Consider the following 27,479-nt stretch of genomic DNA (forward strand, 5'->3'; position numbering starts at 1 on the left):
GGATGGTGCAGTGGAGCTCGCGAATTTTGGCCGGCGGCGACTGCTGTTCTCCATGAAAGCGACGAACAGAGAGAGCAAGCAGGCAGAGTGAGCGAGAGATGGAGAGGTTGCGAGGGATGGAGACCTTGGGCGAAACTCCGTGAGAAATGGAGCTTGAGAGTGAGCGAGAGACGGAGAGCACGGGCACAGGACGGCGACGACACAGGACGATAGGCAGCAGCGGGGCACGCAGCGGCAGCCTGTCCGGTGGCACCACCACCGGAGGTAAGTGGGCCGCAGCCGCCCCTGCTCCATCCGGTGCCGCCCCTGCTCCATCCAACGCGTTCGTGCCGCCTCTCCTGCTCCATCCGTACCGAGCACGCGTATTTGGAAACGAATAGGCATCTGACGAGCGGGCCCAAGCGCCAACATGTCCAAGGCATCCAACATGGACTGCCACGCAAGCAAAACCACTGCCACACAAGCAAAACCGTCTGGCAAAACTACCCTAGGGGTAAATTGACTGGTTCTGTAAATTTTAATGTGTTTAATACCTGGTTTTATATTTGGGGGTTAAGTAGACACCTCTCCAAACTTCAGGGGATGACGTAGACTTTTTTTCCGTTAGTAGACTGGTTCTACTCTGTTAGGTAATCTATATCTATATCTATATCTATATAATATAAAACTTTAAATTTGGCTGCATTCACTGTTCATCCAGCGTCCCCAGACTCATACATACTGTAGGTCAACTCTATCGGGCCGGATCCGCGATGAACAGTGTCCAATCCGATAAGGAGCGGTCCCAGCCCGATAAGGAAACAGTATAAACCTGATAAGGAACAGTAAAACCCGATACAGAACAGTATATGCCCATTACAGGAACAGTACACACCCGTTCCCTTTTTTTTTCTCTTTTTTTTCCGTCCTGCTTCCCACGTGAAGCGTGGGGGCTCACGCTAGTTAGTATATATAATATATTCCGGTCGGATATATGGATTGATGCCGACCGGGTGATGCGTTGCAAGGAAAGACTGAGACAAGTGTGCACCAGCAGGCAGGCAGGCATGTCTGCTTCTTGATCCCTTGTCTTCCTCATCGACTAGTTCGAGATCACCGTGGCGTCAATGAGCGGTGACTAATCAACGGCACTCCCAGCAGGAGCAGCTCTTGGACCCGTCCCTCAGTCCAAGCAGCAGCTCTTGGACCTGTTTGGTAGAGCTGGCTAGTTATTATAAACTTCGATTCTCCCGGTCTAACGAGTTCGTTTGGACCTGTTGATCAGACTCGAGATCAACTGAGGTAGCTTCGCGCGACAGAGCGTACGTCTCTGGTGAGCTGTCTCTTTCGGTTTTCGCCGCATTTACGGAGGCTCCAATACCTGGTACCTTGAATATCAATTCTGTCTTCAGATATGTAGTGCCAATTTTTTGCCCTTTCATTATGTACGCTGACTAATGAGAAACCTGGCTTCCCAATACCTGGTACCTGTAATATCAATTCTGGACTCTGGTTCACGTGTGGTTCTCCAGTTGTTGGATGGACTTATGGTGTCCACCCTTCATACATGTAACATAAGCTTTGTTCGTATTCGCTAGAAAAGCATGGATTTTATTCTGTCAATCCCATCGTTCCTTTGCTGTTTATATTAAACGGAGATTAGGACAGACTCCGATCCTACATAATGTTAACCTTCATACTGTGTTCTTTAATTTCAGTGCCAAATTATTGTTGAAGAAATGGTGTGCATTTTTGCTGTGCCTGAAAGCGCAGGTAGAAAATATTCAGAAAAACAAAATCGCAAGGCTCACTCGTCTCTAGCTGAGACCACCATTTTATAATCTCGCCCCCACGCAGATGCAGCTAAGCTTCGGACAACCCTGAGTACAAATTTTGCAGCATCCCTAGATGTTCCAACTATTTACCAAGCAAATCATTTGTAAATAGTCATAAACACAGTGCCAAAGTACTAGTAATAGTACCACAGAAGCTTGCGACCACGTGCAGCAGCACTGTATGCTCAACGCCTCTAAAGTACTGTATGCTCAACGCCTCTAAAGAAAACTCGGATTTATTTTCTTTTTTGGTAATCAATAACTCAACGCTGCTCCACTGCAGAAAACGATGCTTCGATGAAAGCGCCCATTCGTCCTAGTATAATAATAATAATAATAATATTAATAATCTTCAAAGAAAGCGGCGAGCGAGCGCCTTCGACGATGCGATTGGCCCCAGGCTATAAGTAGCCTACACAGCCAAACCAAACCAAGAGCACTCGCACAGCTGCACCTGCAAGCCTCAAGCTGATCTGGGATCTGCTCTGCTCCTCTACGTTTGCGATACCAATGGCAGCTTCCGCCGTCTTCTGCAGCGTCCTCCTGCTCGTCCTCACTGCGGCAGCACTCCCCCACCGCCGCCTTCTCGACCCACTCCGTCGCCGCCGGCTCCTCCGCGACGCCGCCGCGACACTCATGGTGCTAGGGGCCTCGGCTATTATCAATCACGCCGTCGCCGGTCCCAACGACGACACCGACGCCAGCCACGTCCTCGCTGCCGCGGGCTTCCTCATTTGGGTGGCCGGCGTTACGCTGCTGCTGCTCGCGCTCACGGTCGGCCGCTTTCAAGGTCCAGGGGCGGCTGCACCTGCACGTCTCGTGGTTCAGCTCGTGGCGGTCATCAGGGCCTAGTTCTAGCCCAGACGTATAGTTGCTCTGCTACACATAAACCGGTGTCAAGCAGCCTTTGGATTATATTATATATATATTTTTTCTCTTGTCTCTAGGTTTCTCGGCTACACCACCCAGACAGTGTTTCTAGGCTTCTTTTCTTGAGTTCTCTGTCCGTGTAGTTTTGCTGTCGTCTAATACTTAAAACTAGTAACAAATAATGGCCTAGACTGGATGTACTATTATTCTTCGGAAGATGCAATTGTCGCGTGTTATAAACTCAGTAAAATAATGGTTGAATTTCTTAATATGAGCCGTCCAAGGCCCAACGATGTAGCGACCCTCCCCTTCATTTCGCTGTTTTCTGCACCTGAGTCAACTCTGTTAATGTAGATGTGATTTATCTGTCAATGATGATACAACCATTCAGCTTAAAACGCCAGTTCTGCTTCTGAGAATTCATGACTGATAATAGAGCTGATTCGTATCTGAGCATCGAGCACTCACATGTCTTTGCACGTACATACTCTCTATAGGTTAAATTCATTCTCTATGATCAAAAGTTTTAGTGATGAAAAACTGTCTAATTGGCCAGTGATGAAATCGCCCGATTGGTTTGAGGCTGCTGTCGTCTCCAAGTTCCTGCTTGTCAGGAAGAACCTACTTGGAGCCGCTGCACTCGCTCGATAACTCTAGGTTGCGTGTCAGTTAGAGTGTTTCATGTTTCGCTAAGTTTGTAGTAATTAGTATTCACGTTTATGACTCAAAATTAATTTATTATAAAAATATATTTCGTAATTAATCTAATAATATTGATTTTATATTATAAATATTTATATTTTTTTATCTATAATTGGTCACACTTGATATACTAAGACATGACATTGTTTTAGAATTGCATCGTTCCTCGGTGACGGAGGTAGTACTTTCCTCTGGGTCTCGCATGGGCTGGCCGGTGGCCCATCCAACCCAGCCAGAGTCCAGCACTCGGGCGGTTCGTCATGTTGATGCCCCTTCCTGATGCCCGCCGGTAACCCGTAACCACTGCGATACTACCTGCCTTTGGTGCTTTTGATCTGGTGTCTAATGACTAATGATACTCTCGGCATGGGAAGAGAGAGTGACAACACAATATTATTCACTTATTCAGTGATGTTGATCGTCACCTGGTCGGATGTTAGTTTGTACTACTAACAATGGTGAATGGGTTAAAGGTGGAATAAACGACGGTGAGTTGATCATTTTCCGTCTGAGAAAGATGACAGGAATTGCTTATGGTTCCAGGAACCACGAGCATGGAGCATTGGTCTGCTCGTGATTCAATTGAGATGAGATTAAGCTCCTTCAGGTATTGCTGTTTTGTATGGAGATACAACCATGTTCTCTGTTCGACCGCTGAAGCTGAGTTTCTAATCCAGGACAAATATAATCTCCTCGATCAATATCATTCGAAACATGCGTAACTGGTGGTGGACTTCCATCACACGAAATGGAACGGCTGCCGGACCTTCTGTCCAGGAACAGGGGATGGAAGTGGCAAAGGATTGGAAGGAGTGAAATGGAACTGCTGCTCGGTCCGCTCGAACTATGCCGCTGTTCGGGAATGGCCGACGCCGTCTCCTTCAACCAGCTAACAGAACAGCTAACTGTTGCGGTACGCTCGAACTATCCGCCGGCTGCCGCTGTTCGAGAATGGTAGACAAAGGGGATCCGGGGGCTGGCTAGGCAAAGGTCAGTGCTGGACTCAGACTTGGTTTGGACGGGCCGGGTTGGCCCACGCTGGACCGAAGATGAAAACAATTATAAGTAAGAAAAAAATAATTAATTAGATTGGCTGCTTTGAGATTTGTGTACTTTTTTTTTAGAAAGAGGACTATTGGAGCAGTTCTCTTGCTTAAGAATTAAAATTAAATTCTGTAACCATTTATTTATAATCAATAAATACTTGATTGTACTGTACTTTTTAAATTGTGAACTCTTTCACATTTAACTATTATTAAATGTTTCATAATCTTCTCAAAATTATATAATTACCTAGAGGTTTATTATGTTAATTTCGACTATTAATCTAGTAAACTAAGTACCCTAATAGTTGCATAAATTGCGGTAAAATTTTAGAACATATATTTAACCAGACGTGGTCTTTTTATTATCTTCTAACGTCTATTGAACCTAGGCTTGGAGCTTGACATTTTTTTTACTCTTTCCATGCTGGAGAATCTTTTAGAAGCAAATATCCCCATCTACTCATCTAGGATGGCTTTGGTTATGGATTGGCTGCCGTCCTAAACAGGCACGCCATATAAGTGTAGATTGTCCACGTCAGGAGATGTAGATTGACCGAGGATTAGGATATCCCCAACATGGATAGAAAAAAGTAGGAGAAAGTAGTTACTGACGACGAACAAATAGCTGATTTAGTTTTACGTAGTCCAAGACTCTAAGAGAGAAACATTGTGGTCCAATATTACATAGAAAAATAAAAATATTTAAAATAGTGTTTGCTTTTCACTCTCAGCTCCACGTAAGCCGGCTACGTGCTAGCATCGTTGCGGACGCGGCGGACTTTCTTACCGCGAAGCAAGCCACGCACACGCAGAGGTACAGTCCTGAGAGCCGCAGTCGTACAGTCCGGAGAAAAGGATGGCGCTGCTCCTGCTCGGGGTTGATGATGCCACTCTGTCAGTCCTGATCTGCAATACCAATGGCAGCTTTCGCCATCTTCTGCTGCTCGTCCTCAACGCGGCAGCACTCCCCCACCTCCGCCTTCTCCCCCCCCCCCCCCACTCCGTCGCCGCCGGCTCCTCCACGACGACGCCGCGATACTCATGGTGCTAGGGGCCTCGGCTATCTTCCACGCCGTCACCGCCGGTGCCAACAATGACACCCACGCCCTCGCTGCGGCGGGCTTCCTCATTTGGGTGGCTGGCGTTGCTCTGCTGCTGCTCGCCGTCACGCCCGGCCGCTTTCCACCAGGGGCGGCTGCACCTGCACGTTTTGCAGCTCAGCTCGTGCAAGCAGCGGTTGGGGCCTTGTTCTAGCCACACGCAAGTTGCTCTGCTAAACTAAACCGGTGTCAACTGCCAAGCAGCCTTTTGAATATCCTCTTGTCCCTACCTTTCTCTGCTACTACACGCCTACACCACCTCATATAGTGTTTCTGGGCTTCTGTCTTTTTAGTTACCGTCCCTCATGTATTGCGGTCATGTAGTACTTAAAACTAGCAAAAATTGTCTAGACTCGCTGTACTATTATTCTTATATAAGATGTAATTGTCATGTTATAATCACGGTCTTTTAGCCCTTATTATAATCACGGTCTTTTAGCCCTTATTATACTTACCTTTTAAACACTATACGGTAGTACACCTTTTTTCATTTATATAATCATTTGTTTATCTAATTTATTTAAATAACGATATTATCCATTTAATTAGTGGTTTTACTTGAATAATAACTAAACGATAAGTGACGGACTATTTATCATTTAGTGTTTAAAAATAACACTGGCTATAATAACCTACTTTCTTGGTCCCGTTTACGTTAAGTCTGCTTTCATGTCCTAGTTTGTATGCTCTGTACCGGTCGGACATGTACGTTTAATAATAATAATAATAATAATTTTCAAAGAATAATTGTACTTTCAGCTATGGCTTATCAGCCAGGCGAACAGGAGCGAGACAGTGACATAAGTGGGAGGGTTATTACTGAGGGAGGAACAGGGCACGACAGAAATAGTTAGGGAGAATTATGTATTTGACACTGAAACAAATCAGTCTTCCGCATTTAGCACTAAAAATTTTGAACTTTCTTATTTGGCACCAAGTTAAAATTTCCTTCCCTACATAGCACTGCCTTCCATTTGGGCTAGTAACGGCGTCAAGTGTCTGGTAAAATAACATAAATGCCCTTCTTTGCAGTGCGGGGCAGGTGACGAAGAGGTGGTAGCCGTCGGAGACCCAGCTGCCGACCTTGCACTTGACGCGTCCCTCCACCTTGACGTGGAGCAGCACGTAGCCCGCCGCGATGTCCTGCTTCATGGTGTCCGCCACGTACTGCGCCACGGGCACGGCGTCGCCCGACATCATGGGGGACCACACCGACACATCCTTGTGGCCCTGGTAGATCGACGCATATAGAACCATATTCTTTTGATCGATCTCATATCGATTCCAGGAATACTTAAAATTTCCAAATCTATTACCCTTGACTATAGGAGCAGTCGTAGGTTTACTCGCATGCATACTTTATTTCTTTAGAATCTTTTCTAAGTATGCCTTTGCGATAGTCTTAATACCCCATTTTCTTCTATCTCGGTGAATTTTGATTCTTAGAACCAATGAGGCTTCACCAAGATCATTCACATTGAAACTTGAGGACAAAACTTCTTCTCCAATGACAGATTAACATCACTACTACTGAGTAGAATGTCATCTATTCATAGGATGTGGAAAATAAATTTTCCATTCTTGAACTTCGTATAAACGCTATTGTCCTTCTCATTTCTTTAAAACCCAAACTTTCTCATTGTTTCATCAACTTCAAATACTACTGTCTAGAGACTTACCGTTTAACCCATAAATGGATTTCCACAGGCGGCATCCCATACGTTCTTTTCTTCCTTGACAAAACCTTTTGGGTTGTGCCATGTAATCATTTTCATATAAATCCCCGTTGAGGAATGCCATCTTTACATCCATCTGATGTAACTCTAAATCGTAATGTGCCATTAAACACCATTATGATTCTAAAAGAATCCTTACATAAGACTGGAGAGAAAACTCTCATTGTAATCTTTTCATTCTTTTGCTTAAAACATATTGATCACAAGTCGTGCTTTATATCTTTCTACATTCCCTTTGAAGTCATATTTTGTCTTGTAGACCCATTAATAGCCTACTGTTTTGACTCCATTAGGAATTACTTCTAAGTCCCAAACTTCGTTGGTACTCATCAAATTCATTTCAACTTTCATAGCTTCTTGCCATTTAAACGAGTAACGTTTCTCATGGCTTCTTCAAATGAGGTGGGATCACCCTCCATTTGAATTTCTTTGCTAACATAAACTTCATAGTCATTGGGAAAACTGGTTTACTAATTCTTTGAGACCTTCTAGGGCATCAACTACTGGCACTTTCATATGGGCTGTTGTTGCTCTTCATTGCCAAGAGGCAATTGATTCTACAGGCTCCTGTATCACAAAGATCCTTGTTTATATTATTCATCTTCTTCGATAGGCCAACAACAGGTGTTATATAAGTCATACAGCATCAATAGGTAATGAGTCTTCAAGTCTTAGGTCTCTACATACCTCTACATACCATGCTCCCCTAGATCTTCCCATCTTTTCTAAAGATAGTGTATCTTCAAATATCTTATTTTGGGTTTAATCTGGTAAAATCTCATATGGCACTTTAAGCACCACCCTAACATCTTTGAGACTGACTACGCTATTTTCCTGTCGGAACTTTTAAAAGGTCTAGAAATTTAGCTATTTCTCTACTTAGGGGTATCAACGTTGTGACAGTTGTACTCCTCCAACGGTCGCATTCATCTTAATTAATCTTTATCTTACTCTTAATGAAGAGTATCTTTCTTAATTGATCTTTATATTTTTCTCCCCCTCAAAATATGGCATGAACTTTACTGCCATAATTTCGATAACTATTCAGAAAGCCTATAAACGAGGAGACACTTATAACTTACTTCATTCACATGATTGTGTCATGTAAACAAAGTTATTTCTTGATTCGTTTAGGAGTACACTTTCCTTAATTCACTTTAAGAACTCAACGAGGTCTTTCATTTGTGATACTTTTTGCAAGTCACACTTGCATCTTTTCTTATCTTTTGTTTAGTATTGACCATGACTATGCATTTCTATTATGCCAAGGTCAATACTAGGATAGCATAAGAGCTACCCAAACTTCTCTCGCTATGCGGGATACAAAACATGTGAATCATCACAAAACTTCTCCCGCCATGCTGGATGGACTAGCATAATTACTATGCCAAAACTTCTCCCATGCGGGATACATCTATACGAAAACTTAGTCATGATGACTAAAACATTCACTTATACTTCATTTTCTAATTAAATCTTTCCGTTGGTTCTAATTTAATCAGAAAATTAGTAAACTAACAAAAACTGTCATGAACTGGTTTGACTCAAGCCTTTTCATTCACATACCCCAGCATTGCAGCCCGTTGGCATGCAGCCGAGTGATCTTGTTGAATTAAAAATAAAACATACAATATGCTTCTGCATCAATTCTACATCACCGTTGGGCAGAAAATAGAATTAATGCATAAAACTCATAAATTAACTTGAAATCCATATAACTACTCTTCAAAATTAAATTCTCCCGTTGGTTCGAATTTAATTAGAAGATAATCAACATTATTGCAGTGAAAACTTAATAACGAAATACGTTCTTTTAGTTAAGGAGCATTTCTTCATCCTTAACTACTCTCTGAAAATTCACCACGTTGGTGTAAAATTTTCCAGAGATTTAAACTTTAAACTTAAATCCATTATAATATTGTCATCATCAACATTAGTCAAAAAATGACAATATCATAATCCTACTTAAACAAAACGGACTACTCCTCTAATTTAAATTTTTCCGTTGGTTCCAATTTAATTAGAGGATAAACATAATCGTAATTCACTAAATATAACTGATCTTCTAATTAAATTCTCATGTTGGTTCGAATTTAATTAGAAGATAATCAACATCAAACTTTGCAGCGGAAACTTATACATAATTTGTGAATTTTTACCCATAGGTAAACTCCTCTTTGCTATTTTCTTTTGAGCCATTAATCTATTTCCAGGAAATAAACAAAATTCTCTGGGAAAAAAAGAAAAACTCAAACTGATCCATTCTTTACTGTGCTCGGCCCAGCAGCAAAAACCGGCCCGGCCTGTTCTGCTTGCGCACGCGCTGTGCCTCCCAGGCCGCAACCTAGGCCTGGGTCGACAAAGCCGCGTGGCCGCGCGCGCCCGCTTGGGCCGATTGTTGGCCTGATTGATCTGTGCCATCCGTTCTCATCCGACGGCTGAGCGTGCTTCTCGTGGGAACAAAACCAGCGCGCTGCAGCCTCCCCCAAACCCTAGCGTCATTTCTCTTCTCCCCTTCTCTCTCTTTGTCATGCTCCTTCTTCCTCAGCGCAGCAGCAACGATCGGCGACCGAGCGAAAAGGGAGAGAGCATGGCACCATTGCCGGCCCCTTCACTGGCATGTGCACTCCCCATGCGGGTGAGAGCCCCGCCGTCGAGCAGACTAGCGGCGGCGCCCTTGGCCAGAGCTCTCATGGCTCGGTCGTCTTCCCGCGCGCTGGCGAGGCGACAGCGCGGTGCACGACAAGGTAGGCCCCTTCCCCTTTTCCCCTTTCTCCTTTTCTTCATCTCCTTTTGGATCTTCTTCTCTGTTCTTCTCGGATTTCATCCAATTGGGTATTAGGGATAGGGTTAAGTTAAGTTAGGGTTAGGGTTTGACTCACTGGAGTCACTATTCATCTTCCCCAGCGACTACTTCATGGGTTTGAGCTCAGATTCGGGTTCTTCTTGAAGCCGAGTCCATCTTCTTCTTACAGCTTTCCTTCATCGATTAGGGTTAGGGTTCGATGACCCTCTTCTCTTCGCTCCTTCCCCGTCCCCGGTCATAGATTCGGCCGGTTAGGGTTAGGATGAACCCACTATTCATCTTTCCCACCTTTTGAGCCTGCACGTCGGCGTCTCATCGGTGCGCAGCGGCTCGACTACCCGCGGGGCATCGGAACTTTCTTTCCACGCAGCGGCGGTGCGACGGTGGTGGAGAAGCCCTGGTAGGTCCTCCCCTTTCCGTCCTTGGTTTTCTACGGTTAGGGTTCGGTTAACCCTTCTGCCTCGATCCGAATTAGATCTCTCTCAACTTGTTCTAAACTGCTACTATCCTAATCTAGATGTACTCACTAGAAAAACCTTGGCTCTGGTACCAATGTTAGGTTCACAGTACCTCTAAATCATAGATCAGGGGATGTCGGTGAAATATGGTCGGTAGTCTACCTAGGGGTATGCCCAAGGTACTAGATTATCGGTAGACAGGTGCGCAAGCTACAAACGAGATGGTGACGTAAGATAGACATGAGGTTTTATCTAGGTTCGGCCGCCGTGAAGGCGTAATACCTACGTCCTGCGTCTGATTGTATTGTTGTATGTAAATGAGATGATCTAGCTTGATGGATCATCTCCGCTAGGGGACCCCTGCCTCTCCTTATATAGTCTGGAGGGACAGGGTTACAAGTAAAGTAGCCTATTTGGTACTATACAATGTCTTGCGGTGCACGCCGAGCAGCGCCGTGCACGCCTTGATCTTGTGGGCTGGGCCACCTCTGATGGTGCGGCCCATGTCTTGTCTTGAGGATACCGGGGGCCATACCCCCATAGTTAGTCCCCGATCCTGACAATAGGTGACGTAGTCGCGTGGTGCCAGGATCAAAAAGTAGAAGACCAGCCGAGAAGGTAGCCAGTCCCCAGGCATAGCCTCGAGATGAGAACAAGCACATTCACCGCAAGGTGAAGTGTGCCCACTTAGTCCCCGAGCCTGCTAGAAGATAAAGAATGAATCTTGTAGCAGGGTCAAAGGAAAAGAAGTCTGAAAGCTTGTCGACGTCGTCTGACATGCACATATCAAGACCCCAGACGTGCTACCCAAGATCAGCACCCTAATCCGAACAGCATGGAGCAACTTGATAGCACACCGACAAGACGTAGCAAGATCCGAGCAGCAAGGGAGTCCCCGGCATTGCTAACGATGTCCGAGCATCGAAGAGCGAGGAGTCCCCAGCGTCGCTGGTGATGTCCGAGCACTGAGGAGCGATGAGTCCCCAACATCGCTGGCGTTGTCCGAGCACCAAGGAGCGAGGAGTCCCCGACGTCGCTGGCGATGTCCGAGCACCAAGAAGCGAGGAGTCCTCGACACCGTTGGCGTTGTCCGAGCACCGAAGAGCGAGGAGTCCCTAGCGTCACTGGCGATGTCCGAGCACCGAGGAGCAAGGAGTCCCTAGTGTCACCGGCGTTGTCCGAGCACCGAGGAGTGAGGAGTCCCCGGCGTCGCTGGCGATGTCCGAGCACCAAGAAGCGAGGAGTCCCCGGCACCGTTGGCGTTGTCCGAGCACCAAGGAGCGAGGAGTCCCTGGCGTCGCTGGCGATGTTCGAGCATTGAGAAGCGAGGACTCCCCAGCGCCGTTGGCGTTGTCCGAGCACCGAAGAGCAAGGAGTCTCCGGTGTCACTAGCGATGTCCGAGCACCGAGGAGCGAGGAGTCCACGACGTCGCTGGTGTTGTCCGAGCACCGAGGAGCGAGGAGTCCCCGGCGTCGCTGGCGATGTCCGAGCACCGAGGAGCGAGGAGTCCGCGGCGTCGCTGGCGATGTCCTAGCACCAAGTAGTCCCCAGCGAAGCTGGCGATGTCCGAGCGCCGATGAGTCCCCAGCGAAGCTGGTGAGGTCCGAGCACCGAGGAGCGAGGAGTCCCCGGCGTCGCTGGCCATGACCGAGCACCGAGGAGTCCCCGGCGTAGGCGATGATGTTCGAGCGTCGAGGAGCCCTCGGCGTAGGTGGTGATGTTCGAGCACCGAGAAGTCCCCGATGTAGCTGGAGATATCAGAGCACCGAGGAGTCCCCGGCGTAGCTGGCGATATCGAAGCACCAAGGAGTCCTCGACGTAAGCGACGAAGTCCGAGCACCGAGGAGCGAGGAGTCCTCGGCGTCGCTGGCGATGTCTGAGCACCGAGGAGCGAGGAGTCCCTGATGTAGGCGACGACGTCCGTGCGGTGAAGTGTGCCCACTTAGTCCTTGAGCACGAAGAATCCGAGCGCTCAGGTGTAACCGACGTTGCTGGTGATGAAGCACGAGCGACAAACAGTCTGGTCAACTGGTCGGCGGCGAAGTGAGCATTGAGTAGAAGCGACCGGTGAATAGTCCGATCAACTGGTCGACGATGGAGTCCATGAACCAAGTGGTCTGACCAGTTGATCGGTGGAGAAGTCCGAGCACCAGGTGATTCGATCACCTGGACGATGATCCTACAATACAAATATATAGAACGGGTAGTACATGACGCACAAATAAATAAACTCTGGAGAAAAATTAGCAATGGTGATAAAACGGCGTATGCAGTTCGACGATCAGTTGGCGTGAAAATATATTTATATTTAATATAAACCGCCTAAACAGTTAGTGTGTAGCTAAGTCTCTAGCCCTAGCTAGCCCGTTAACTATAACGCAGAGCGCGGAGCTCGTGCACGTATAGGAGAAACAGGCGTGACCAAGGAGCCGCTGCCGACCACCCATAATGTAGAGCGTGGAGCCCGTAGCATGTGTAGGGAGGAACCAGAGACAGGGCCATCTCTGGAGGCATCCGAGCATCAACATGACTGTTCGAGGGTTCGAAAAATCGTTTGGAGAGCAAATATGGAGAAAATAGTTCAGAGAAACATTATGGTGATATACGGAGATTGGAGAATATTTAGAAGAATATTAAAACGTGACTTAGCTTTGGACGGAGCGTCTGGTCGGCGGCGTATGGCGTTGTCTGGTCGGCGTTGACGAAGTTGAGCTTAGATCGAGGTCGATGTATAAAACACAGATCCGAGCAGCGTTGTATATTGTACGTGTAGTTGGAAGCAGTGTTTCACAGGCCGTAGGGCTGAGCCTGGTAATTCTCTATCAAGGCTTCGCACTCGGAGAGCCGGAGACCCGTTGCGGGGGCTGGTCGGCGACGAATGGAGCGCCCTTCAGGAGTAGAAGTGACCACGAGATCCGTACCGAGTCGGGCAGGACGACTGGCCCGAGCTGGTCGGGTAGATCTGTTATGGGTAGTGGTTACCTGCTCGATAGGTTGATTTTGAATTGAATCTACCAGAGCTAGGGTTTCAGCAAGCTTGGTGTCGATCTGATCGATGGAGTCGAGTAGGTCGGTGTTGTCGATCTGCCTCCCTTTGTAGCAAGGAAGCAAACGATGGGTTGTCGGCGTGGTTGAAGACGATGCTGGTGTGGCCAGAGCCAGATCCAATGTGGTCGGAGTTGTAGCTGATGCTGGTGAAGCAGTGGTCGATGCATATTGGATCTGTGCCTCCTCCGTGGTCATGACGATGAAGTTGTCGGAGCTAGTGGCCCTGGTGATCTGGCCGATGGTGAACGTGAGGCCGTTCGGCGTAGCCATGGAACCGGGGATGATGACCATCTTGTTCGTCTGGAGAGCAGTACGCACACCCTCTACCTGGCGTACCACTGTCGACGAAATATGGTTGGCAGTCTACCTAGGGGTATGCCCAAAGTACTAGATTATCGGTAGACAGGTGCGCAAGCTACAAACAAGATGGTGACGCAAGATAGACACGAGGTTTTGTCCAGGTTCGGCCACCATGAAGGCGTAATACCTATGTCATGCGTCTGATTGTATTGCTGTATGTAAATGAGATGATCTAACTTGATGGATCGTCTCCGCTAGGGGACCCCTGTCTCTCCTTATATAGTCTGAAGGGACAGGGTTACAAGTAAAGTAGCCTATTTGGTACTATATAATGTCTTGCGGTGCACGCCGAGTAGTGCCGTGCACGCCTTGATCTTGTGGGCCGGGCCACCTCTGATGGTGCGGCCCATGTCTTGTCTTGAGGATACCGGGGCTATACCCCCACAGGGGATAAATTCTTACTTGGATGGGGAAACTGTTTATGTACCTCACCCTCGCCCTAGTACAGTTGGGTCCATGGCGAGCAGCAACTTGGACGCCGGTGTCATGACAGCGTAGGCTCGGTGATGGCACTGCAGAGGCGACGGTGAGGTCGGTGGTAGCTTCCCGTCGCTGGCAGCACCGTCTCTTGATCGGTTAGCGTTTCTCTCGAGCAAAGTGGGTTACGGCGGCTCAGGTCAACCTCGTAGTTAGAGCCCTGGCCCCCACCTCCCTTTAAGGTGCTGTGCGACGGGGGGCCACCAACCATGGAGTGGTTGGACGCCCCCGATCAGGGCGTTGATCCAAGGGCCCAAGTTCATCCTCCGGTCGTCATGAAATCAGCCAGGGGTGGCCAAATGCATGCATCAGACTAGCTAGCTAACACGCTGTGCGTACCTAGAGGTCGAGGGAGAGCGCCGGGTCGCTGAGGTCGATGGACTGGAGCTACACGTCCTGGAGGTAGAACGACGGCTTGGAGGGGTGCAGCACTAGGTAGATGACGAGCACGATGAAGCCGACCACAGCGAAGAGCGTGAGGATGCAGGCGGCGATGGCGCCGCAGCAGCGGCGGAGGATCCAGTCGCGGTGGTGCCTTCTCCTTGCTCATGGCGAGACGAGACCGACGACCTGCTGTCCTGCTGCGGTGCTGGACTGGGACTGGGAGCTCAGTTGGTTGGCTGCCTTGCTACTAGCGAGCTTAGGACTGTGCGCGCATGTGGTCGGAGAGGAGACGAGCTGCGTGATAAGCAGAAGGGCATTTTGGTCCTTCTTAAAGAAAAGTGCCACAGTCAATACAGTCAACTAACGAAATTTTGCCCCAAATGGATGACAATGCTATTTAGAGAAGAAAATTTTAACTCGATCCTAGATAAGAAAGTTCAAAATTTTTAGTGCTACGTACGAAAAACTGATTTATTTTATTAACAAATAGATAATTCTCTCGTATAGTTAACTAGTACTACTTACTAGTAAAAGCCCCACATGCTTAGGCTTCAGCAGCTCTCTTTGTAACATGCATCATGGGTTACGAGGAGAACACGTGCTCTTGTCTTGTCGTTTCTCGTTCTGGCCGGCCTCGGACAAAGTGATCCATGCCATGCCATGCCTCCTCAACAAATCACCCTGGCGACATGCATATATAGAGTAGTTGGTAGGAGTAGTACCATGCATCTCAGTTCATGGACTTGCAGTTATGCTACTCTACCTACCAAGTACCAACTCGACATGCAGTAGGTTCCCGTCTTTCATTTAAAATAAGCTCAACTCAAGAGAATACTCCAGGTGTAGTTTAATAAAAATCTCCTATAACTAAAAAAAATAAAGTATGGCTATTTTTGGTACGATATTTGTTTTGGTTCGTCCGTCTACCCACACCTGCGATTTCATGACATCTCCTTGATTGAATATTGCATGTCATGTGATAGAGGAATCACGGTAAAATAGAAAGTAGAAAATTATTGTGCTATCCATATACATATTGCATATTTGCATGCATCAGCATACATGGCAACGAGCAAAAGGAAAGAGAATTAACACAGAAGGAAAGAGAATTAAGACAAAAGAAACCTCTTTGCATTTATGAGAACCTTGTCAAATCTGCCTATATTTAATTACTTCCCCTCTTTGCATTTGCAAAAGGGATAGATTTTTCCTCCTTTCATTTGGTTTCACGCTCACATGTTCCATCTGCCACGATCTCCTCCCTGCTCGTCGCTCCCCTTGCGTGAAAGTGACCTAGGTAGCGTGCCCGTGCGTTGCTACGGAATAACTAACAATTTATACTAAAAACACACGGATCGCACGATAAGATAACAATACTGTAAAAAAAAATTAAATACCAACGTTAAAGTGACATTTAGTCCAAAAAGCAAAGTTTATGAATTTAACACAGTCACGAAGTGCGTGGCGTCGTAGGCTCACAAACTCTACTTTATAGACCTTTCCGTGATGCGGCTAAGATAATATTTTATATTGACAGGAAGAAATCTCCGATATCAATTTTTTTATTGTAATCCATTTATCTGGACAATATTTGAGGTGAGGGCATGGTTACAGTTTTTAGTAGCTTTGCGATATTGTCCGAAGCTATGAGATGATTGATGTCTCGCAATGATCCTTTCATTAATTTAGTTTTCTATCTATGTTTAATTGTTTAGTTAGTCTGTTTTATAGGCACGCCGATAGATAATGGATGACAAAATTTAAGCATCTATAATTTATCTCTTTGACTTTGAGGATGAGTTTTGTTTTTATTTTTTAATTGATATATTGTCCTTTTATTTTTACCGTAGCGTTAGCACGGGCATGCATGAAAACGAAGATGTCTTTACACTGAAGAAATCTTTCAAGAAGATCATGCATAGATTATTCTTGTATTGAATATTATATATATACAATCACCTAAATATTCTAATTAAACTATAAAATTTTGAATTAGGATACCAGGTAAGACATGCAAACAGATATTTCAAAACTACATGTAGAGTCCAAAGAACTTAATAAATAAATCCTTCTGTAGACAATGTAAATTCTCTCTAATCTTTCATTTGGTGTAGTAAGTGTTATCATAGTACCCCGCATGTGTTCATGGGAAATAAATCGTGGATAAAACGTGGACACTTTTTGATGCGATATTCCAACATGGGTCCATCGTCCTACCAATATCCATGAGGCAGATCGCATAAAAGATAAGAGTCCCTCTATGAGATTAGTCACAAGAGACTCAAACTTATATCTGATCATGGTAATGTTGAATTGCTTTGCATCAAAAGCATCGAAAATGATAAACGGGGACATAGGTTTTAGTATGCATAGTGGAGGAAAACTCAACATTGGCCTACTCAGCAGCTTTTCTGAGCCTTTGCAATGCTAACTTGTCCTTACTCAGATAGTCAAAAGGCGCACCATAAAATTATGCACCACTAAGAAAAATGTCACTATTGATTGCCTTGACTTGAAAAATGTGTCGAAATTAAGAATTACAACACCTAATTTAACATCTTGGAACAGACACTCAAGTGAATACCTTATTCTACAATATATGTCTGTGTGGAATAGTCCTAAAACCACATATATTTATACGGTAAGTATAACATACTTTGTTTTAAAATTTTATGAGAGATTTTTTAAGACACGCAGTATTATCACGTGATAGGCATTAATATTTACATATATACTCGAACTTGTGTGTACAGGATTATATGGAGATGCAGCAGAACTTATTCATGGATTTATTAGCGTATGAAAGAAATGAATATCGGAGAATTCTTTCTACCGATATAAAATAGTATCTTAGCCATATCACGAAAAAGTCTATACAGTAGAGTTTATGAGCCTGCGAAGCCGCGCTCTCCGTGACTGTGTTAATTTCACGAACTTTACTTTTTGAATTAAATATCACTTTAACGTCGGTATTTAATTTAACAGTATTGTTATCTTATCGTACGATCCGTGTGTTTTTAGTATAAAAGATTTAGTTGTCTCGTAACAACGCACAGGCACGCTACGTAGTATAAATAAAGATAAGAAATGGCTGTATCATTTTCACGATGTTTTTATACTTTCCAACAGATAACCACTATGAAGAATTTGCTTTCTGACCTCTGAAGTTTTTCAAGGATTATGTGTACGTCTAGACTTCCCGAGGGATCAAGTCGTAGTAGTTAAATTTGTTTCTTCAATGACAAAACAAAGGAGGGCCCACCTCGACACGGCGCTCAGTGGCTGGTTTTGGAACAGGAAACCAAGCTCGCTGCACTAATTGCCATCGGATTATAATACTCGACTAGTAAAAATAATAATCTTCAAAGAAGCCCGCGAGCGAGCGCCTTCGACGATGCGATTGGCCCGTGGTACGTTTGTGGCCCCTAGTACGTTTGCGTCACAATTCACACCCAGCAGAGTCAAACCAATCCAAAAGGCTATAAGTAGCCTACGCAGAGCACTCGCACAGCTGCACCTGCAAGCCTCAAGCTGATCTGGGATCTGCTCTGCTCCTCTACGTTTGCGATACCAATGGCAGCTTCCGCCATCTTCTGCAGCGTCCTCCTGCTCGTCCTCACTGCGGCAGCACTCCCCCACCGCCGCCTTCTCGACCCACTCCGTCGCCGCCGGCTCCACCGCGACGCCGCCGCGACACTCATGGTGCTAGGGACCTCGGCTATTATCAACCACGCCGTGGCCGGTCCCAACGACGACACCAACGCCGGCCACGTCCTCGCTGCCGCGGGCTTCCTCATTTGGGTGGCCGGCGTTACGCTGCTGCTGCTCGCGCTCACGGTCGGCCGCTTTCGAGGTCCAGGGGCGGCTGCACCTGCACGTCTCGTGGTTCAGCTCGTGGCGGTCATCAGGGCCTTGTTCTAGCCCAGACGTACAGTTGCTCTGCTACACATAAACCGGTGTCAAGCAGCCTTTGGATTATATTATATATATATTTCCTCTTGTCTCTAGGTTTCTCGGCTACACCACCCACACAGTGTTTCTGGGCTTCTTTTCTCGAGTTCCCTGTCCGTGTAGTACTTAAAACTAGTAGCAAATAATGGCCTAGACTGGCTGTACTATTATTCTTCGGAAGATGCAATTGTCGCGTGTTATAAACTCAGTAAAATAATGGTTGAGTTTCTTAATATGTGCCGTCCAAGGTCCAACTCAGTAAACTCATTTCGCTGTTTTCTGCACCTGAGTCAACTCTGTTAATGTAGATGTGATTTATCTGTCAGTGATGATACAACCATTCAGCTTAAAACGCCAGTTCTGCTTCTGAGAATTCATGACTGATAATAGAGCTGATTCGTATCTGAGCATCGAGCACTCACATGTCTTTGCACGTACATACTCTCTATAGGTTAAATTCATTCTCTCTGATCAAAAGTTTTAGTGATGAAAAACTTTCTAATTGGCCAGTGATGAAATAGCCCGATTGAAATACCCGAGCCAGGGTTAATCAAATAAAAAAACAAAAAAAGGGAAAAGCCTGCAGCCCAATCGGGCCTGGATCTGGGCCTCGCCGCCGATGCCCCTGCTCGTCGCCGACGCCGCTGGGGGAGCTCGATTTGGAGGAGCCGCTGCTGTGGATCCTGCGCGAGCCGTGAACACCCCGCCGCTGCTGCTCGCCGGATCCACGAGTTCGCCGCCGTCGGAGGGTGCCCCGCACGTGCCCCTTCGCCAGAGATCCGCGCTGGCCGAATCCGCCGACGCCGGGACCAGATCTGGCCGGGGAAGGAGCGGAGTGCTGCGGATCTGGCCGGGGAAGGAGGGGGACGCCACGGATCTAGCCAGGGAAGGACGGGGCGCCGCCGCCGGAGCAAGGAGGGAGCGTCGCCGGGATGGGAGGAGCGCCGCCGCAGGAGAGTGGTTCTACTCTGTTAGTAGACACCTCTCTAAACCCGTAGACTTTTTCCGTTAGTAGACTGGTTCTACTCTGTTAGGTAATCTATATTATTATAAACTTCGATTCTCCCGGTCTAACGAGCTCGTCTGGACCTGTTGATCAGACTTGAGATCAACTGAGGTAGCTTCGCGCGACAGAGCGTACGTCTCTGGTGAGCTGTCTCTTTCGGTTTTCGCCGCATTTTTCGAGCATGTGTGTGTGAAACGGAGGCTCCAATACCTGGTACCTTGAATATCAATTCTGTCTTCAGATATGCGGTGCCAGTTTTTTGCCCTTTCATTCTGTACGCTGACTAATGAGAAACCTGGCTTCCCAATACCTGGTACCTGTAATATCAATTCTGGACTCTGGTTCACGTGTGGTTCTCCAGTTATTGGATGGACTTATGGTGTCCACCCTTCATACATGTAACATTAGCTTTGTTCGTATTCGCTAGAAGAGCATGGGTTTTATTCTGTCAATCCCATCGTTCCTTTGCTGTTTATATTAAACCGAGATTAAGACAGACTCCGATCCTACATAATGTTAACCTTCATACTGTGTTCTTTAATTTCAGTGCCAAATTATTGTTGAAGAAATGGTGTGCATTTTTGCTGTGCCTGAAAGCGCAGGTAGAAAATATTCAGAAAAACAAAATCGCATGAAAAAATAACACTGGCTCACTCACACGCACGCCAGAAGCCGGCGCGGCGGAACGCGTCCATTCGTCCTAGTAGTATAATAAGAATAATAATAAAGCGGCGAGCGAGCGAGCCGGAAGCCGGAAGCGGCGAGCGAGAAGCCGGAAGCCGGCGCGGCGGAACGCCAGAAGCCTTCGACGATGCGGATTGGCCCGTGGTACGTTTGTGGCCTCCCAACCGGAAAAAAATTGGGATCTCCTCTAAGTAGCGTTACAACCGGAAAAGGCCTTTTTCTAATTCATTCGCATTCACACACAACACAGTCAATCCAATCCAAAAGGCTATAAGCAGCCTACACAGCCAGTTGTCTTAACGGCGGTTCTCTTAGGACGTCCGCCTCTATAAATGATTTTGAGAGATGAGTATTTTCGTATTGGAATTTCTCTAACCATTCATTGAGGTGTCGCTAGGTGTGCCTGCCTCTGTTAACGTTTGACCCATGTCTTGCAAAATTATTTTTTTTTACTAGTGCACATGCCGTCTCCGCACGTGCCGACTCCACGTCTACGGGCGCCAGCACACAAGCCAAACGTATTGTGCACGTCTGTTTCTACGCTGTGATGATTGATGTGTGAGGACAAAAGTTGGGCAGTGCTCGTTCGTATTTATAGGCAGGCAGAGAGGTAGAGAAACAAAGGATTTTTTTTTGATTCGGTGAATATTTGAGCTCCCTTGGTTAATAGACGGAAAAGGTCAATATCATCATCTCAAGTTTGGAGAGGTGTCTACTTAACTTCCAAGAGTATAAAACTAGGTATTGAACATATTAAAGTTTGTAAAACTAATCAATTTATCCACTGGAGTGGTTTTGCCAGCCGGTTTTGCTTGCGTGGCAGTCCAGGCTGGATATGTTGGACACTCTGGTGCTTGGGCCCGCTCGTCAGATGCATGTTCGTTCTGAATACGCGTGCTCAGGGCGGATGGAGCAGGGGCGGCGGCACGAACGCATCGGATGGAGCGGGGGCAGTGGCTCGAACGCCACCGAACCGAACGGACAGAGCCGTGGTGGCGGCGGCCCACTTAACTCCCGCAACGGTGGGCCTTTTCTAATTGGGAGAATTATCTATTTGGCACTGAAACAAACCAGTGTTTCGTATTTGGCACTCGAAAATTTGAACTTTCTTATCTGGCATCAAGTTGAAATTTCCTTTCGTAAATGGCACTGCCGTCCATTTTCATTGATCAATCTGTTAGTTGACTGGTTTGACCGTGTCAGTTTTTTCTCTACATCCGATGTACCCCTCTGTTAGATACACAGAAGACTCCCACGCCGCTACGCCTCTACCTCCCTCCATGCCGCCCATGCAGCCGCCGCTGCCGTCGCAGTTGCTCCCATCGCCTCCCCTTCCTCTCTCCCTCACCCTCTCTCTCCCGAGGTGGCGGCGCTGTGGCGGGCCCCGAACGCGGCGGCCTCCATGCACTGCGCGTGGCCGTGGGCCCTGGCGCCGGGCGAGTCTAGCTCGGCATGGCGCGCCGTCGCCTCTCTCTCTCTCCCCCCTCTCCCGGTGTGCCGGCGCACCGTCCAGGACCGCCGCGCTGGCTGTCCTCTGGCGAGGTGGCGCGCCGCGGCGGCCCGACACGGCACGGGCGGCCCCCCACCCCTCTCCCTCTCCCTCCATCTCGATCTACTACCAGGCAGTGGCGCGGCCGGTGCAGGGCTCCATCTCGATCTACTACTAGGTTGTGGCGCGGCCGGTGCAGGGCAGGGTAGAGGCATGGCCTTGCAGGCCAGTCGTCCTCATCTTGCGCCCTTCTTCCCCGGCTCTTCGTCCGGTGGCGGCGCAGCAGCACGCAGGTGAGCAGCTTCTTCTTGGTCTTCTCTGCTCTCTCTCTCTCTCTCTCTCTCTCTCTCTCTCTCTCTCTCTCTCTCTCTCTCGCTCTCTCGCTCGCTCCGAGCTCGCGTGAAGCGCCGCCGAGCAGTAGCAGAGCTCCGGCCAGCCGCTGCCATTCCGATCCGCGAGCGCCGCCACAATCCCAACCCAAGCTCGCCCCCTTGATCCACCTCGACCTGGAGCTCCGCCCCACCATGGTCGCGCGGGAGCTCCACCTCGCCATGGCTGCGCAAGAGCTCCGGCGAGGCCCCTTCCCAACTGCAATTTTCACGGAGCTCACCTTCTCATCGGCGCCGCCCCGCCTCGACCTCACATCCACGCTCCTAGTCTTGGCGGCGGGCGTCGTCGGAGCAGCACTGTCTGTGTCCATGTCCGTGCAGAACTCGTGCTCGGTGTTCGGGCGCGCCGATGGCCACGTGCAGCTGTGGCAGTTGAGCGTGCAGGTGCCTCAGCTGTTAGGGAGCCTACTGTTCCTGGTCATCGGCAAGCGCGGAGGTGAGGCCGAGGAGGCAGGGCGGCGTGGACGGGAGGGAGAACCACCATTGGTACGAGCAGAGGAAGGGGATGACGAGTGGGGCCTACTCGTCAATGACTAGGATGAGGGAAGTAGGTGAGGGCAATATCGTCCATATGAAAATACTTGAACTTCCCTATTTGGCACCATGGGTTTCTACTGCAAACAAGGGTATTCATGTCTTTTTGTCAGTCACTTGACACCGTTACTGTCCTAAATGGACGGCAGTGCCATTTACGAAAGAAAATTTCAACTTGATGCCAGATAACAAAGTTCATATTTTCGAGTGTCAAATATGAAACACTGATTTATTTCAGTACCAAATAAATAATTGTCCCTTTCTAATTCATTCGCATTCACACGCAACACAGTCAAACCAATCCTATAAGTAGCGTTACATACCGCCTGAGATTTTCATCACACAGCCAAACCAAACCAAGAGCACTCGCACAGCTGCAACTGCAAGCCTCAAGCTGATCTGGGATCTGCTCTGCTCCTCTACGTTTGCGATACCAATGGCAGCTTCCGCCATCTTCTGCAGCGTCCTCCTGCTCGTCCTCACCGCGGCAGCACTCCCCCACCGCCGCCTTCTCGACCCACTCCGTCGCCGCCGGCTCCTCCGCGACGCCGCCGCGACACTCATGGTGCTAGGGGCCTCGCTATTATCAACCACGCCGTCGCCGGTCCCAACGACGACACCGACGCCAGCCACGTCGTCGCTGCCGCGGGCTTCCTCATTTGGGTGGTCGGCGTTACGCTGCTGCTGCTCGCGCTCACGGTCGGACGCTTTCGAGGTCCAGGGGCGGCTGCACCTGCACGTCTCGCGGTTCAGCTCGTGGCGGTCAGCGTACAGGTGCTCTGCTACACATAAACCGGTGTCAAGCAGCCTTTGGATTATATTATATTATATATATATTTCCTCTTGTCTCTAATTATATTATATATATATTTCCTCTTGTCTCTAGGTAGGGATGAAAACGGATCGGATACGGACGGATATCATCAATATTACATTTGTTTTCATATTTCTGTCCGGATTTGGGTTTGAATACGGATAGTGTCAACCATGTCGGATAGGATACGATTGAATATCGACATCATAAATATACGATTTGAGTATTCGAATACGGATACGGTATCGGATGTTAAATATCCAGACTCGGATACGAACAGATCTCAACCCCTCTAAACGAATTCGGTTTCGAATACGGTCGGAAAATATCCTTACCATTTTCATCCCTATCTCTAGGTTTCTCGGCTACACCACCCACACAGTGTTTCTGGGCTTCTTTTCTCGAGTTCCCTGTCCGTGTAGTATTGCTGTCGTCTAATACTTAAAACTAGTAGCAAATAATGGCCTAGACTCGCTGTATTATTATTCTTTGGAAGATGCAATTGTCGCGTGTTATAAACTCAGTAAAATAATGGTTGAGTTTCTTAATATGAGCCGTCCAAGGTCCAATGATGTAGCGACCCTCCCCTTCATTTCGCTGTTTTCTGCACCTGAGTCAACTCTGGGCCTGTCTGACAGGGTTCTGGCTCCTCTGAAAATGGCTCCAGCTCTGGCTTCTCTGAAGGAGTAGCTCCTCTGGAGGAGCTGAAACCGTTCTGAAAAACGTTTGGTAAAACGGCTCCTTCGCACTAGACGACGTGAACCCACAGCAAGGAGCCGCGCGAAGCTCGTTTTTTAGGCTTCTCCTGTGCAGGCAGAAAATGGCTCTGGCTCTTGACCGGCTCCCCATGCGGAGCCCTTTCTAAAACAGGCGTTTGGCACAGCTCCTGCAGCAGCGGGAGCTGAAGCCCCTGTAGGAGCCCTGCCAAAGAGGCTCTCTGTTAGGCCTTGTTCGGCTGATCTTAAACCCGGCTTGATCCGCTTCTTTTTTTTATCTAGAATAGTATTTTTGGTGTCAGCCGAACGAGGCCTTAACGTAGATGTGATTTATCTGTCTGTGATGATACAACCATTAGCTTAAGGTGGTGTTTGGTTGCCCCTCCTAAATTTTAGTCGTTGTCTCTTCGAATGTTTGGACATATGCATGAAGTATTAAATATAGACTAATTACGAAACTAATTACATATTTTGTGACTAATTTGCAAGACAAATTTTTTAAGCCAAATTAGTCCATGATTTGACAATGTGGTGCTACAATAATCATGTGCTAATGACAGATTAATTAGGCTTAAAAAATTCGTCTCGTAGAGTACTGGCGGATTATGTAATTTATTTTTTTATTAATATCCGAACACCACATACAACATTCTTCCGACACACCTCTTAAATTTTAGTCACCGGATCCAAACACCGCCTAAAACGCCAGTTCTGCTTCTGAGAATTCATGATTGATAATAAAGCTGATTCGTATCTGAGCATCGAGCACTCACATGTCTTTGCACGTACATACTCTCTATAGGTTAAATTCATTCTCTCTGATCAAAAGTTGTAGAGAACTTGGTGGGCAAGAGCACCCACAGCTTGGGTCCTTGTTGTCTGGAGCACTTAGGTTGCTGCTTCTATTTATTGTTTTTCCATAGGTATAGGTTGTTTGTATCTTGGTGCTTCTACTTCGTGTTGTATAGCTGCTAGGAGGCTACGGTCAGGAAGACAAACAAGGGAAATAGCAGAAGACGAGTTGGGGAAAGAAAATAAAAAGGAAGGAAAAAGGGTTAGGTGGGAACTGTTAATTCTTTGCAAATTTAGTTCATCTGTTGTGAGAAATTTCTAAGAAACAACTAGATGCAATGTTTACGTGTACAAACCATGGTAACCCTTGCATTGATTTTTAGATTGTTCGTGAATTAGACTAATTTTTTCAATGAATTTATGGGATTGATTGGTTCGGAATCTCACCATTACTCTGAAACAAAAGTTGTAGATCCCATTTTTATCTTTCAAAGGTATTGATTTCTCTCAAATTTGATAAATCGGTTAGAAGCGCGGGTCAAAAGCAATGTTGATGGTAGACTTGATCATTGGCTTCCAAGGAGGCGCTTAGCTAAAGTGAATTACCAGTTGCGCTTGCTAGACGTTTGACCATATAAAGTTGTTCTGGTTACCCATACATGTCTCAAATCGAAACCACTAGAAATGCTCGCGGCGTTGCCGTGTATGGCCAGTGTGTGGGCTGTTCGCAGCATTGATGGACCATTTTTCTGTATGAGTTGTTTTGTCGAGTGTAGCAGGATAAGTATTTATTTTCAGTAATACATGATTATCCCGTAGCAACACACGGGCACGCTACCTAGTAGTACTTAAAACTAGCAAATAATTGCCTAGACTCGCGGTACTATTATCCTTCAAAAGGCATGTACTTGTCATGTTATAATCACGGTCATTAAGCCCTTATACTCACCTTTTAAACACGCTACAGGATGATACACCATTTCCATTTAATCGTTTGCATATCCAATTTAAATAACTGTTTATCCGTTTAATTAGTCGTTTTCTCCAATAATTATAAAGATCTAGTTTGTACACTCTGTACCTGACCGGTCGGACATGTATGTCTGCCGTGCCGACGTGTGTCATATGCAAGCTTAGTACGCAGCAGTCTTGTGCCAACATGAGAATAATTTTTTTTAAGGAACATGAGGGGCAAAGCCCCTACTGAAATTTATTAAAAGAAAGCAGAAAATAAAGAGATTACAAGAGTTTTGGGAAAGAACACTAAACTGGACTAAACAAACTAAACTAAACTAGAACTAAGAGGTCTCAGGGGACTAGAAAAGAGAGGAAGAAGGTGGACAAATCCACTCCCAGTACAAAGAGAACCACGAGAACTTTTAGAATTACAGGGACTCTAACCATTGAACAAAAGCAATTTCTGATCTTCTTCTAACTCTGAAACAAAGCAGAGTTAATTCTTTCTTGAAGTTAACTTTGCACTTCATAACACTTGGTTGGAGGCCTTTGAAAACCAAATCATTTCTCTCTGTCCAAATGCTCCAGCAAAGCAAGATGAAAACTTCCATAAAGAACTATTTGCTGAAGATCAATCTGAAAGATTCAACTATTTGAAATCTTGAAAGAGCATCAAGAGAGTGGAAGGCTATGAGATCCCAACAGCTAGCAGCAAAAGGACAGTCAAAGAAAAAATGTTCCAAAGTTTCTTCGACTTGGCTGTTGCAAAGCACAAGGTTATAGTTCTCTAGTACCATATTTTTCCTTCTCAAAATGTTTCTTGTACTCAACCTGTCTTGGAGTAGCAGCCAACAAAAAAACTTTGTGTTTTGGCTGGAAGAAAGATTTCCAGAGCCAATTGAAGGCTTGATGTGCTTCAGTCTTTCCTACCAAAGCTTTGTAGGCTTTTGAGGATGAGAACAAACTTGAACCCCAAATGTAGCTCCAGGAGTCATTATCTTCAGTCAAGTTTAAATTTTGAATCATGTGAACTATCTGATGCAGCTGAGCATAGGCCTCAACAGAGAGTGGTAAATGGAAAAGATTTGAGATTTCATTCTGATGGTATACTTTTTGTAAGGTTATAGCTTTATTCTTTGCAAAAGAGTGTAATTCTGGAAACTCCAATCTTGACACTAAGTTATTCCACTGATCTTCCTAGAAAAGGACACTTGAACCATCTTGAACTGAAACATGCTATTCCTTTGAACTTGGTGAGCAACTTAAGAATATCCCTCCACCAGAAAGAGTCTTTTTTGGTGCCACCTGGTAATCTGCCATTAATATAGTATTTTTCCCAAACTAG

The 27,479-nt window shown here is 46.7% G+C and overlaps 2 non-coding genes and 3 pseudogenes across 2 annotated transcripts; all 5 read left to right on the forward strand.

Moving 5' to 3' along the window:
* Positions 1 to 3,047: 3,047 nt before the first annotated feature.
* On the forward strand, positions 3,048 to 3,141 carry LOC136530078 (small nucleolar RNA Z223). Its single transcript, XR_010777585.1, has one exon. It is a non-coding gene; the product is annotated as a small nucleolar RNA Z223 (small nucleolar RNA).
* A 94-nt stretch (positions 3,142 to 3,235) lies between these two features.
* Positions 3,236 to 3,343, forward strand: LOC136530113 (small nucleolar RNA Z278; annotated as a pseudogene).
* A 905-nt stretch (positions 3,344 to 4,248) lies between these two features.
* Positions 4,249 to 18,723, forward strand: LOC136526433 (uncharacterized; annotated as a pseudogene).
* Positions 18,724 to 19,070: 347 nt separating this feature from the next.
* LOC136530079 (small nucleolar RNA Z223) lies at positions 19,071 to 19,164 on the forward strand. Its single transcript, XR_010777586.1, has one exon. It is a non-coding gene; the product is annotated as a small nucleolar RNA Z223 (small nucleolar RNA).
* Positions 19,165 to 25,080: 5,916 nt separating this feature from the next.
* On the forward strand, positions 25,081 to 25,143 carry LOC136530082 (small nucleolar RNA Z223; annotated as a pseudogene).
* Positions 25,144 to 27,479: the final 2,336 nt, after the last annotated feature.

This window comes from Miscanthus floridulus, chromosome 19 (assembly GCF_019320115.1).
Source record: "Miscanthus floridulus cultivar M001 chromosome 19, ASM1932011v1, whole genome shotgun sequence".
NCBI classification, from domain to species: Eukaryota; Viridiplantae; Streptophyta; class Magnoliopsida; order Poales; family Poaceae; genus Miscanthus; species Miscanthus floridulus.